The sequence below is a fragment of the Oryctolagus cuniculus genome, chromosome 8 (assembly GCF_964237555.1).
Source record: "Oryctolagus cuniculus chromosome 8, mOryCun1.1, whole genome shotgun sequence".
Classification (NCBI taxonomy): domain Eukaryota; kingdom Metazoa; phylum Chordata; class Mammalia; order Lagomorpha; family Leporidae; genus Oryctolagus; species Oryctolagus cuniculus.
Window position 1 is genome coordinate 77,995,504 of NC_091439.1, and position 15,616 is coordinate 78,011,119.

The following is a 15,616-nucleotide window of genomic DNA, read 5'->3' on the forward strand; positions in this document are numbered from 1 at the left end:
CTCATTGTTCCTGCTTTCATGGACACAAGGTCTGAGGACCAAAAGGAAATGGTCTGGCTGGCTGTTTTGTCACTGTACAAGAACTGTAGTTCCCATACAAGCATGAAAGGTGGCAGAATTCTCAATTCTTTTCATATGAAGTCACTAGCTCTTATGTGTTAGGGTCTGTCTTCTGCAGTAACCCACTTTTATGTTGTCAATCTCCAATTGATACTTTTTGGCTCCAGGTAAGTGAACTAAATTTAGCTCGCTTAAGCAGAAAAAGAGAATTCATGGAGAAGGATATTAGGACAGTGGATGAAACCTGAAGACAGAAATGCAGCTGGGCTTTAGGAACAGCAAAACTAAGAATTCAAAACTGATAAAATTCTCTCCATCTCTCTTTTCTTGTCTCTATAAGGCAGCTTCATTTGTCTTGCTGTCTATATCCCATCTTTTTGTTGCTCAACACACTCCAAATGAGAAGTAGGGAGGAAAGTTGGCACAGTGCTTAAATCACTGCATGGGATGCCCACATCCTATATTATATGATTCTAGTCCTGGCTCCTCTACTTCTGATCCAGTTTCTTGATAATGTATACCCTTGGAGCCAGTAGATGATGGTTCAAATACTTTGATCCTTGCTATCTGGAAGATCTAGGTTAAGATCCAGGCTCTGGCTTTGGCTTGGCCCATCCCTGGCTGTAGCAAGCATCTGGGGAGTAAACCTGAAGATGGAAAGTCTCTGTCTGTCTGTCTCTATCTAGCTCTGCCTTTCAAATAAAAAATGAAACTAAATAAGAAGAGAGGGCATTTAGCCCCAAGATTAAGATGCTAGTTAAGATCCTTACATCGCACATTGGTATGGCTGGGTTTCAACCTGACTCCAGCTTCCTGCTAAAATAGACCCTGCAAGACAATAGTGATGACTCTAGTGATTGGATTGAGATCCCAGCTCCCAGCTTCAGCCTGCCTGGGAGTGAACCAGTGGATGGGATCTATCTTTCTCTCTCCCTCCCTCTCTCTCTCTCTCTTTCCCTCTCAAGTGAATAAATTATATAAAATATGTAAAGATGTAGCTGGTGACTGTTATGAGCTTTATAAGTTGTAGCACTGATATCTTTATTTTACTCTTGCAATTATTGGCAAAAGGACTGATAGACCCAGCTTGGGTCACATGACTTAACCAAGCAATCATTATGACCAAGGGTCACATATAGAAATGGAACAGCAATCATGCAAATGGAAAGAGGCCTGTAAGGAATGATTCTTTGAAGATGCTGAGAGGATAAAGTAATATGAGTAATACGAACATATTTCAAAAAGTTTGTGGATAATGAAATTAATGGATAAGTTTGCTGCAAAGATTTTGGAAATCCATCCATAGCTGTTTCAAGTACTTATGCATTTTCTATGAGCTGTTTGAAGACTCCCCTGTCCATGTATTTCAAAAGTTTTGTGTCAAAATAAACTTTTTTTATTCCATTCTTCATGAGATTTTCAAAGTATCCCATATTTATTCAGTTGTTGTGTTGAAGCAATGTTATCAGAACAGGTGGAGAAACCAGATTCACCCCTGATTGTAAGGGTTACATTCAGTAGTGGTATGGCTTTTTACAATGTGTCTAGAGTCATGGTGACAGGCAAGTGTGGTGCTTCACAAAAGCGTATTTAATGATTTAAAAATAATTAATGGAAGTCTTCATCCATTCAGCAGGAGGAATTAATTTTAAAGCACATGAATTAGATACACTTTCTTTAAAAAAAAATAACACTCTTAGGTGGCAAACAAAAGAAAAGATTGACTCATAATTTCATTCTCGCTTTTCACCAAGATGGAACCAAAGGCGAAGAAGGAAGCTCCTGCCCCTCCCAAAGCCAAAGCTAAAGCAAGGGCTCTGAAGGCCAAGAAGGCCACTGAAAGGTATCCATAGCCACACAAAGACAAAGATCCATGCCCAAGACACTATGCTTCCAGTGGGACCCGAATATCTTGTGAAGAGCACCCCCAGGAGAAACAAGCTTGACCACTATGCCATTGTCAAGTTGCCCCTGACCACTGAGTCAGCCATGAGGAAAAGAGAAGACAATACACTTGTATTTATTGTCAATGTTTATCAATGGTAAGGCCAACAAGCACCAGATCAAACAGGCTGAACAGAAACCCTATGACACTGATGTAGCCAAAGTCAGTATCTTGATCAGGCCTGATGGAGAGAAGAAGGTGTATGCTTGATTGGCTCCTGATTATGATGCCTTGGATGTCACCAACAAAATTAAGGTCATCTAAACTGAATCCAGTTGGCTAATTCTAAAGATATGTTTTTTCACCTTAAAAAAATGTCACTCTCCTTGTAAACCACAGATCTGAATATGTACTCCAATTTTTGAGAAACATGGAGAGTGCTTCACCTCACCTTCAGGGAAGAGACAATGTACTTGTTGCTTTCCTGCTGTGTCTGGTTCAATCTTAGCATACCTATATAAAGGAGGATCAAACTAAGAACTACACAGTTATTGTTTCTGTGGGAAAATTAGGCAATTTCTACATATCTTAAACTGTATTAAAACCCTTTTATATACTAATATCCTTCTTATTAAAGGACAATTATTATAAAGAGACTTCAAAAAGATTGTGAGGAAGTAGAATTAAAAGATATATTTATTTTGATATAAAATTGTGGAATCCATGCATACTTTTTTCATAATGCACATTTACATGAATGATTTTATTAAAAATATTAATCAAAATTCTTGTACCTATAAATTCAAGACTCTGTCAAGTATCCCTCACAGTTTCCACATTCCTTTCTTTTTTTTTTTTTTTTGACAGGTAGAGTGGACAGTGAAAGAGAGAGAGAGAGAGAGAAAGGTATTCCTTTGACGTTGGTTCACCCTCCAATGGCCGCCGCAGCCAGTGTGCTGCGGCTGGCGCACTGCGCTGATCCGATGGCAGGAGCCAGGTACTTATCTTGGTCTCCCATGGGGTGCAGGGCCCAAGCACTTGGGCCATCCTCCACTGCACTCCCTGGCCACAGCAGAGAGCTGGCCTGGAAGAGGGGCAACCGGGACAGAATCCGGCGCCCCGACCGGGACTAGAACCCGGTGTGCCAGCGCCACAAAGCGGAGGATTAGCCTAGTGAGCTGCGGCACCGGCCCACATTCCTTTCTTAAAACTTACTTAAAGAATAGCCATGAGATTTCTTACCTGTTTCAAACACTTGGGAAGGGGATTAACTATGAACAAGGGTATTGGCATCAGGTAGTTCTTCTGCAGCTAAAAGTCTGCTTAACCAGACTGGTCATCCACTGGAGTTCTGGCATGTATTATCTTATTTGGCTCTGTAGTCCTTACCTAGTGGTGCAATGATGCTCTGTGTGGGCCTTCCCACCACCAAGGAAAGACCTTTTTGAAAAGGAAAAGGGTGTGGATAGATTTTATGTAATTGAGTCTCTATTTTTTAATCATTTACTTTTGTTTGAAACAATCTCACATTTGCAGAAAAGTTACATGAATGGTACAGACTGTCTTATCCTAAAACATTTGAAAATAAGTTACCAAGATGCCCCATCACTCTGAATACTTAAATGTGTTATTTCTATAATAAGAACATGCTCCTATCCTTGTATACTCACATATAGCATCAACATTAGGAAATCATCATTAATTATCACTATATCTAATCTCCAGACACCATTCAAGATTTTATCTCATAAAATGTCCTTTGTAGAAAAAGGTCCAGATCACATGTCATATTGAGTTGCCATATCTCTTTAGACACTTTCAGTCTGAAATAGATCATTGGAGTTGAAACTGGCATAGCAGGTAAAACTGCTGCCTGCAGTGCCAGCATCCCATATGGACACTGGTTTGAGACCTGGCTGTTCCACTTCCGATCCAGCTCTCTGCTATGGCCTGTGAAAGCAGTAAAAAGATGGTCCAAGTCCTTGGGCCCTTGTACCCACATGGGAAACCCAGAAGAAGCTCCTACCTCCTCACTTTGGATCAGCCTAGCTCCAGCCGTTGCAACCATTTGGAGAGTGAACCAGCAGATGGAAGACTCTCTCTCTCTGCCTCTGCCTCTCTGTGACTCTGTCTTTAAAATAGAAAATAAGTCTTCAAAATAAAATAAAATAAATCATCAATCTCTCTTTGACTTTCATGAATGTGACTTAATAAGGAATACATATTTCTTCCTTGCCCATGGTTCTTGGTATAGAATTTCTAAAATCCTTTTAATCTCTTGAGTGATAGAGGTGTGAGGAATGATTTTTGGTATTCATAAGAAGTCTCACAAACCATATCCAAGTTTGTGCTCATGAGGTGGCTTACAGAATCAGAGCTGGTTGTCAGAGGAACAAATCAACAACGAGATGTTCAGGAATTTCCGTTCTACTTCCCATTCTCCAGGGATGGGAGAAGGGATAGAAAAATGAGTTCAATGACAAGTGGGGAATAATTTAATCCACCTTGCCTAACTAATGGAACCTCCATGAAGGTCTGAAACATTAGAATCTGAAGAATTTCCACTTTGTAAACTGGAACACATCCATGTGACAGGAGGGTTACACACTGCAAACTTCACTTGTTGGGATCACCTCTCAGTTGGCTACTTCACTCAATCCTTTTCATAAGATCTGCTTCTGGGGCACTCACCCTAAGATGCATGTTCATCCAACATCAGAAAAATTTTAAAGAGATTTCTCTGTTTACAATTAAGAATGTGATGATTCGGTTATTCCTCAGTCATTCCCCTAAATCTTTATTTTTCTCCATCTAGATGAAGGAACTGTGTGTCTGTCTCTGTCCATGATACCACTCTCCCACTGCAATATAGAGTCAAAACAATTGGGCAATATACATCAAATACATTGAAATGTTCCTTGACTACCCAGAGCAATATGAAACCAAGCCAACCTACTGTTAGCAAAATGTCATTGAAATAAGGTGCACACATGCCATCTAGGTCAATTTGCTCATTGAAGTCAGAGCATGGGTATTGTACAATAGCTTTCTTCTTTCATGTTTCTGTGGTATGTGGTAGTCACGCTCTGAATCTGACCAGTGCGTCTGTTTCCCCTCCTCCATACCGTAGTTCTACTGGGAATTACCATTTTTGCTTCATACGAGTAAATGCATACAGTGCCTGGCATTTTTTGAAGAGAAGGTTGAAAATAATAATAATGTGCTTGGACTTGCTATTTTAACCCCCCCTCAAAACCACTCAGTACAAACAACTTCTAGACCAGCACTGTCTGGGAAGAGCATATTTAGAAAGAAGGGAGACACTATAGACAGTACCACATACAAGAAAGAAAATATAAATGTCTCCGCCTGATACATTGTGGGAAGCTACAGGATGTTGACTCACTTTGCAACTATAGTCCTTCCTGAGCTTAGGAAAAAACACTAAGTAGTCTTTTATGCAACTAGTGCAGCTCAAACACATCTCTCCTGACCCTGCACTGCTATGGGACCAGATGTCGCCAATGTTAATATCTGTATTGGACTCCAGAGTAATTATTTTTCCAAAAGAGCAAACCAAAGAATTTCTCAAGTATAGAAAACACTGCACACACAGTACTTTCCTTTGTAAGCAACAAGGCTAGTTTGACAAATGAAAGGAAGCCAGGAATATTGATGACATTTAAAAAAATAAGTGCATGATTCCAACCTAAAATGGGATATATTTCCAAATAGCACAACCTGCTAAATTTTGCTGGAAAATAAGGTAGATGCAAATATCCCATCAACCTCTCCTGAAAGAATTTTGAGTTTTTATGAAGAAAGTTTCCATAGTTATAAATAAATGTTCCAAACAGCTCTATATTTACTTGCTACTCCTAGAGTATTATCTGGGCATAAATTTATTTTCCCTACAGCATATTTTACAGCTGACCAGTAAGAAGGAATTTGGTCCGAAGGAGCATGTTTTGCCTGTAGGCAGGATACATTATAAAGGTGCTCTCTCCTTCTATAACCTGATGAACCTTCCTCTCAAGAATTCTTCCTCTTGCTCTGAGGGAGTATCCTCACTACAGGTTTGAACTGAGGACTTGGTACACACAGCATCACAGATCAATTAAATGATCTCTGTACACCATTCACTTCACATTAATATCCATAATGAATGGATCCTCCCCAATTGAGCAAAATTGCCTTCTACCAAGAACTGGTTTGTGAGAATTAATAACCCAATCATTTTTATCTTTCAGCTCCTCATCCTTGGCGTTGGGAAGATGTACGTGATTCCAATGAGGGAATCCTCGGAGGAAATAGGAGAGGATTTTGGTTTGTTTTCACAGCCCTTGAATAGCCTTGGCACTTCTATGGTTGCTCGTGCCAGGAGGTCAGAGAGTGAGTAGTTGGTTTTCCTGAACTTTCTGGCCTGGTCTAAACCACCAGTGCTGTTGATTTGGCTTTTGAAAGCATTCACTCTAACCGATAATTTTTTACATATTAGAAGTGGGCATACAAAATGACTGAATCACACTTTGTAAAGGAAAGAAAAAAAAGATCTTTTCTCTCTCTCTCACTCCCTCTCTCTCTCTGGTTGAATAGCATTCCAGTGTGTATTCACACTGGTTTCACTATCCATCCATCACTGATGGACACTTAGGTTGCTTCTGTTTCTTGAATACTGTGAATGGTGCTGCAATGAACATGGGAGTGCTGTCATTTGCAGCAACTTCATGAACCTGGAAGACTTCATGCTAAGTTAAATAAGCCTGATGCAGAATGAAATACTGCTTGATTTCACTCCTACATGGGATATAAAAATGTCAATCTCGAGTTGTTATAGGAGAGAGCAGCAAGATGGCGGATTAGGAAGGGAGCACACTGATAGTCCGGGAAGAGACAGTTTAATAAAAGTGGAGATACTGCAGGTTCAAGGAAAAATAGGGGAAGAAACAACAGAGGAAACTCTTCCGGAACCAGTGATTCACAGTGGACCTGCGTGGAGAGTGTGGGAGCCCACAGTTCAGAACACCAGTGGCAGACTCAACACACCAGCGCTGGAACGCAAAGTGAGCCAAACCTCAATAGCCCGAGACACCAGCGGGCAAGCGGAAAGAGGAGACTAGAGGGAATGAGGATTGAAACCCCGTGGGGAAAATTTCACCAGGCTAACTAGAAGAGAGAGGAGAAAAAAAAAAGTGACCAATACGGACACGAGTTTCTCTCTCTCCACTCACCTCTCAAAGGCGAGCAAGAAAAAGAGCAGGCGCCATTTTGGACATACGTCATAAGCAGAGCGACCTCAGGTCTGCACCGGCCCTGAGCCTAGCAGAAAAACCTGACTTGGTGGGGGGGATAACAGGAGATTAGGACCTAGTGAATGTGTGGTGCTAATGAACTGATACTGTGAAAAAAGAGATGGTGTGGGAGAGAACTCATGGAATTCACGCGAGTACTCTCAGGAGACACTACAATTCGGTAATCTTGGCAACCCGGTGGGAGACTGCAGGAGAATTTGAGCCTACACTGAGGGCAGAACAGATTCCCTGTGTGGTCCTTGGGAAAGAGCTTCCGATCTCTGGCTCCTGTGGGTATATCATTTGCCTGCTAACTACCTCCAATTCCGTTCAGCTGTGCAAAATTACTTCCATTTTGAATCAAAAAAAAAGAAAGAAAGAAAGAGAGAGAGAGAGAGAGACATTTACCATGCCTAACCTGGGAGTGTCACCTTTGGCACACCCTTAACCCTGAGGAACCAAACAGAGCTCTCAGGCCACACCCATCTCAAGCATCTAAGGCTCCATCAAAAGCAGACAGTCCACTTAATCTAGAGTTGAAGTATAACAAGAAAAAACACCACAGTAAAGAAACCAAAGAATATCTCCACAATGCCAAACAAATGCAGAAACAAAGGTAACAAGAAGAAGGAAGACACTACGACGCCCCAAAATGATAAAGATACCCCAATTCAAGATTATGAAGATGATGAGATAGAAGAAATGCAAGAAGTGGATCTCAAAAAATTGATAAGAACATTAAGAAGTTCTCAAAAACAAATTCTTGAACTACAGAAATCCTTAATGGACAGGATAGAAAATCTCTCTTGTGAAAATGAAATATTAAGGAGGAATCAAAATGAAATGAAGCAACTAGTAGAACATGAAACTGTGATAGTGATGAGAAATCATAATGAAATGAAGAATTCAATAGATCAAATGACAAACACATTAGAGAGCCTTAAAAACAGAATGAGTGAGACAGAAGACAGAATATCGGGCTTAGAAGACAGCACAGGAAAGTATACAGTCAAACCAAAGAAAAGAGGAAATTAGAAATCTAAAACATAGTGCTGGGAATCTACAGGATACTATTGAAAAAAACAACATTCGGGTTCTAGGAGTTCCTGAAGGCATGGAGAGGGAGAAAGGATTAGAAGGCCTTTTTAGTGAGGTACTAGCAGAGAATTTCCCAAGCTTGGAGAAGGACAGAGACATCCTGTGGGGAGCAACTTGGACTATACTGTTACTGGAATTAAGACTTATTCTATGCATCTGCTCTCCCACAATGTGGCGCTGGGAGAGGAGCGTACAGCTTCTACCCAGCTGCCTCTCACCAACTTGACAAGCTGCAAGAGCCGCTCCTGATTGGAGGAGAGTGGCGTGCTCGGCATGTGGGTAGCAGAGCACGGATTGGTGGAGAGGACTATATAGGAGGAGAGAGACGGCACGGTGGTGTGGGTTGGTTGTAGAGTGCGTTGGAGAGTTCGCGGGGAAGTTCGTTACTTCGTTCTTTCTCATTTCTCTCTACTCATTCTTGCTTTGGGAGTTTGCTGTTTACTTATTCTTACTTTACTATAGAAAGGACTTGTAAAAAAAAGGGAACAACAAGTGTCCGGTCCAGTGCGGCTCCTCCGCGTGCGGAGGAGCAGCAACATCCTAGTACAGGAAGCTCATAGAACCCCTAGTAAACATGACCAAAAGACATCCTCACCACGACACGTTGTAATTAAACTCTCCACAGTGAAACATAAAGAAAAGATCCTAAAATGTGCAAGAGAGAAATGTTAGATTACTCTCAGAGGATCTCCAATTAGACTCACTGCTGACTTCTCATCAGAAACCCTACAAGCTAGGAGGGAATGGCGAGATATAGCCCAGGTACTAAGAGAGAAAAACTGCCAGCCCAGAATATTATATCCTGCAAAGCTCTCATTTGTGAATGAAGGTGAAATAAAGACCTTTCATAGCAAACAGAAATTGAAAGAATTTGTTGCCACTCATCCAGCCCTACAAAAGATGCTTAAAGATGTGCTACACACAGAAACACAGAAACACTGCCATCAATATGAAAGAAGGTAAAGGAAGGAAACCTCACAGCAAAAGATCACAGGGAATTCAAAGCATATATTAGAAAATATCTTTGGCAAATGGCAGGGCAAAGTTACCACTTATCATTAGTCACATTGAACGTTAATGGCCGGAACTGTCCAGTTAAAAGACACCGATTGGCTGATTGGGTTAAGGAACAAAACCCATCTATTTGCTGCTTACAAGAAACACATCTTTCCAGCAAAGATGCATACAGACTGAAAGTGAAAGGCTGGAAAAAGATATACCATGCCAACAGAAATGAAAAAAGAGCAGGCATAGCCATCTTAATATCGGACAACATAAACTTTACCACAAAAACTGTTAGTAGAGACAAAGAGGGGCACTATATAATGATTAAGGGATCAATTCAACAGGAAGATATAACGATTATCAATGTATATGCACCTAATTACAGGACACCAGTTTATTTAAAAGATTGTTAAGGGACTTAGAGGGAGACTTAGACCCCAATACAATAGTACTGGGGGACTTCAATACTGCACTCTCAGAAATAGAAGATCAACAAGGACAGGACAGAAGATCAACAAGGAGACAGTAGATTTAAATGACACTATAGCCCAAATGGATCTAACAGATATATACAGAACTTTTCATCCTACAAATAAAGCATTTACATTCTTCTCAGCAGTACATGGAACCTTCTCTAGGATTGACCACATACTAGGCCATAAAGCAAGTCTCAGCAAATTCAAAAGAATTAGAATCATACCATGCAGCTTCTCAGACCATAAAGGAATGAAGTTGGAAATTAGCAACTCAGGAATCCTTAGAGCATACGCAAACACATGGAGATTGAACAACATGCTCCTGAATGAACAATGGTTCATAGAAGAAATTAAAACAGAAATCAAAATTTTTCTGAAAGTAAATGAGGATAACAACACAACAGAGCAAAACTTATGGAATACAGCAAAAGCAGTGTTAAGAGGAAAGTTTATATCAATAGGTGCCTACATCAAGAAATTGGAAAGGCACCAAATAGATGAGCTTTCAATGCATCTCAAGGATCTAGAAAATCTGCAGCAAACCTGACCCAAATCTACTAGGAGAAGAGAAATAAGTAAAATCAGAGAAGAAATCAACAGGATTGAATCAAGAAAAACATTCCAAAATATCAGCCAAACGAGGAGCTGGTTTTTTGAAAAAATAAACAAAATTGACACCCCATTGGCCCAACTAACTAAAAAAAGAAAACACTAAACAATAAAATCAGAGATGAAAAAGGAAACGTACAACAGACACCACAGAAATAAAAAGAATCATCAGAAATTACTACAAGGACTTGTATGCCAGCAAACAGGGAAACCTATCAGAAATGGATAGATTACTGGACACATGCAACCTACCTAAATTGAACCAGGAAGACATCGAAAACCTAAACAGACCCATAACTGAGACAGAAATTGAAACAGTAATAAAGGCCCTCACAACAAAGAAAAGCTCAGGACCAGATGGATTCACTGCAGAATTCTACCAGACATTTAAAGAAGAACTAACTCCAATTCTTCTCAAACTATTCAGAACAATCGAAGAAGAGGGAATCCTCCCAAATTCTTTCTATGAAGCCAGCCTCACCCTAATTCCTAAGCCGGAAAAAGATGCAGCATTGAAAGAGAATTACAGACCAATATCCCTGATGAACATGGATGCAAAAATCCTCAATAAAATTCTGGCCAATAGAATGCAACAACACATCAGAAAGATCATCTACCAAGACCAAGTGGGATTTATCCCCATTATGCAGGGATGGTTCAATGTGTGCAAAACAATCAACGTGATACACCACATTAACAGACTGCAGAAGAAAAACCATATGATTATCTCAATAGACGCCGAGAAAGTATTTGATAAAATACAACACCCTTTCATGATGAAAGCTCTAAGCAAACTGGGTATAGAAGGAACATTCCTCAATACAATCAAAGCACTTTATGAAAAACCCACAGCCAACATCCTATTGAATGGGGAAAAGTTAGAAGCATTTCCACTGAGATCTGGTACCAGACAGGGATGCCCACTCTCACCACTGCTATTCAATATAGTTCTGGAAGTTTTGGCCTGAGCTATTAGGCAAGAAAAAGAAACTAAAGGGATACAAATTGGGAAGGAAGAACTCAAACTATCCCTCTTTGCAAGATGATATGATTCTTTATTTAGGGGACCCAAAGAACTCTACTAAGAGACTATTGGAACTCATAGAAGAGTTTGGCAAAGTAGCAGGATATAAAATCAATGCACTAAAATCAACAGCCTTTGTAAACACAGGCAATGCCATGTCTGAGAAAGATTTCTAAGATCAATCCCATTCACAATGGCCACAAAATCAATCAAATACTTTGGAATAAACTTAACCAAGTCATTAAATATCTCTGATGAGAATTACAAAATTTTAAAGAAAGAAATAGAAGAGGACACCAAGAAATGGAAAAACCTTCCATGCTCATGGATTGGAAGAATCAATATCATCAAAATGTCCATTCTCCCAAAAGCAATTTATAGATTCAATACAATACCAATCAAAATACCGAAGACATTCTTCTCAGATCTAGAAAAAATGATGCTTAAATTCATATGGAGACACAGGAGACCTTGAATAGCTAAAGCAATCTTGTACAACAAAAACAAAGCTAGAGGCATCACAATACCAGATTTCAGGACATACTACAGGGCAGTTGTTATCAAAATAGCATGGTACTGGTAAAGAAACAGATGGATAGACCAATGGAACAGAATAGAAACACCAGAAATCAATCCAAGATCTACAGTCAACTTATATTTGATCAAGGATCTAAAACCAATCCCTGGAGTAAGGACAGTCTATTCAATAAATGGTTCTGGGAAAACTGGATTTCCACATGCAGAATCATGAAGCAAGACCCCTACCTTTCACCTTACACAAAAATCCACTCAACATGGATTAAAGACTTAAATCGATGACCGGATACCATCAAATTATTAGATAGCATTGGAAAAACCCTGCAAGATATAGGTACTGGCAAAGACTTCCTAGAAAAGACCCTGGAGGCGCAGGCAGTCAAAGCCAAAATTAACTGTTGGGATTGCATCAAATTGAGAAGTTTCTATACTGCAAAAGAAACAGTCAGGAGAGTGAAGAGACAACCGACAGAATGGGAAAAAATAGTTGCAAACTATGCTACAGATAAGGGGTTGATAACCAGACTCTACAAAGAAACCAAGAAACTCCACAACATCAAAACAAACAACCCACTTAAGAGATGGGCCAAGGACCTCAATAGACATTTTTCAAAAGAGGAAATCCAAATGGCCAACAGACACATGAAAAAATGTTCAAGATCACTAGTAATCTGGGAAATGAAAATCAAAACCACAGTGAGGTTTCACCTCACCCCGGTTAGAATGGCTCACATTCAGAAATCTACCAACAATAGATGCTGGAGAGGATGTGGGGAAAAAGACACACTAACCCACTGTTGGTGGGAATGCAAACTGGTTAAGCCACTATGGAAGTCAGTCTGGAGATTCCTCAGAAACCTGAATATAACCCTACCATACAACCCAGCCATCCCACTCCTTGGAATTTACCCAAAGGAAATGAAATTGGCAAACAAACAAGCTGTCTGCACATTAATGTTTATTGCAGCTCAATTCACAATAGCTAAAACCTGGAACCAACCCAAATGCCCATCAACAGTAGACTGCATAAAGAAATTATGGGACCTGTACTCCATAGAATACTATACAGCAGTCAAAAACAACGAAATCCAGTCATTTGCAACAAAATGGAGGAATCTGTAAAACATTATGCTGAGTGAATTAAGCCAGTCCCAAAGGGACAAATATCATATGTTCTCCCTGATTGGCAACAACTAACTGAGCAGCAAAGGGGAAACCTGTTGAAGTGAAATGGACACTATGAGAAACAGTGACTTGATCAGCTATTGTGCTGACTGTTGATGTACAATGTAATACTTTATCCATTTTAGTATTTTTTCTTTGTTTTGTTCTAGTACTATTGGTTGAACTCTGTAATTAACACACAGTTATTGTTATGTGTTTAAATTTTAACTGAAAAGGGATCCCTGTTAAATATAACAGTGGGAATAAGAGAGGGAAGAGATGTACAATTTGGGACATGCTCAATCGGACTTGCCTCAAATGGTAGAGTTAGAATCATGCCAGGGGATTCCAATTCAATCCCTTCAAATTGGCATGTACCAATGCCATCTCACTAGTCCAAGTGATCAATTTCAGTTCCCAACTGATCACACTGATAGGTCTAAGAGTCAAAGGGATCACACAAACACGACTAGTGTCTGCTAATACTAGCTGATAGATTCAAAAAGGAGAGAACGATCCATCATGGGAAGCAGGATACACAGCAGACTCATAGAATGGCAGATGTCCTAAATAGCCCTCTGGCCTCAGAATCAGCCCTTAAGGCATTCGGATATGGCTGAAGAGCCCATGAGAGTATTTTAGGCATGGAAAGCCAAGACACTCTGGAAAAAAAAAAAAAGGAAGACCTAAATGAAAGATCTCTGCGAGTGAGATCCCAGTGGAAAGAATGGGCCACCAAAGAAGGAGGTATCTTTCTCTGAAGGGAGGAGAGAACTTCCACTTTGACTATGACCCTGTTGGAATTAGATTGAAGTCGGCAAACTCAAAAGGCTTCTATAGCCTTGGCAACTCATGACTAGAGCCTAGGGAGATTACTGATTTCGTAAACAAGAGTGTCAAATTGTTAAGTCAACAACAGGAGTCACTGTGTACTTACTTCTCATGTGGGATCTGTCCTTAGTGTGTTGTCCAAAGTGAAGTAATGCTATAACTAGTACTGAAACAGTATTTTATACTTTGTGTTTCTGTGTGGGTGCAAACTGATGAAATCTTTACGTAATATATACTAAATCAATCTTCTGTATATAAAGATAATTGAAAATGAATCTTAATGGAATGGGAGAGGGAGCAGGAGATGGGAGGGGTGTGAGTGGGAGGGAAGTTATGGGGGGGAAGCCACTGTAATCCATTAACTGTACTTTGGAAATTTATATTTACTAAATAAAAAATTGTCAATCTCACAAAAGCAGGAGTAAGAGAATGGTTGCCATAGTCTGGAATGGATAAGAGGGAGGAAGGGTTAGAGAAAGGTTCATCAGTAACAATTACAGCTAGAGAGGAGGCCTACATTCTGGTGTCTGCTTGTGTGGCAAAATAACTTATACCCAATAACAAAGAACCCTGTTTTTCAAAATAGCTGGAAAAGGGGATTGTGGATATTTTATCACAAAGAAATGATAAATGGTTGAGGTAATTGATATAATTACCCTGATTTCCTCAATTTTACAATGTACACATGTATTCAAACATCATATTATGCCCCATAAATTTGTATAAGTGTGCATCAGTGAAAAATAAAGAAACAAGGGGAAAAAACTTTTTAAGAAAACATCATGAGGCCAGTGTTGTGGTATAGTGAGTAAAGCCACCACCTGCAGCACCGGCATCCCAGATGGGAGCCGACTTGTGTACCGGCTGCCTCATTTCCGATCCAGCTCCCTGGAAAAGCAGAGGAAGGTGGCCCAAGCGTTTGGACCCCTGCCACCCATGTGGAAGACCTAGAAGAAACTGCTGGCTCTGGCTTTGGCCTGACCCAGGGCTGGCCATTGCAGCCATCTGGGGAGTGAAAGACCAGTTGGAGATCTCTCCCTCTCTCTTTCTGTCTTCTATCTCTCTGTAACTCTGAATTCTAAATAAATAAATATTTAATAAAAGGAAAGATCTTCCAGGTACTTGATAACACCTGAAGAAAAATTGCAGATACAAATTTTTAGAATCTATAATAGAAAAAATGAGGTTAATATCATGAGTATTAAAGTTGTGATTTAATATGTGCTTTATCTGAAGCTTCCCTAATATATACTTTTGGTCAGTAAGCTGATTCAGAGACAAAGGATAATTTCCTTAAATATCAGATCGTCTAACTTAGACTCTATACTTCACAATTTTTTAAGAAAATCAAATTCTAATAGACATGAAAGTTGATAAATTGCAAAATATGTCAAGAAACTATCAAGTATAATTTGTTACTTAGTAATCATTTTGGCTATTTATTTAATATTCTTTTGTGTTCATGTTTTTGCTGAGTTTTTTTTTTAAAGATTTATTTATTGAAAGGCAAAGTGACAGAGAGTGAAAGAAAGATCTTCCATTCTCTGGTTCACTCAACAAATGGCCACAACAGTCAGTTCTGGGGCTAAGTGAAAGACAGAACTCCCCCCAGGAATCCCACATAGGTGGCAGGGTG

General features: G+C 39.8%; 1 pseudogene; it reads left to right on the forward strand.

The window, feature by feature from the left end:
* The first annotated feature begins 1,814 nt into the window (after positions 1 to 1,814).
* LOC138843284 (large ribosomal subunit protein uL23 pseudogene) lies at positions 1,815 to 2,269 on the forward strand (annotated as a pseudogene).
* Positions 2,270 to 15,616: the final 13,347 nt, after the last annotated feature.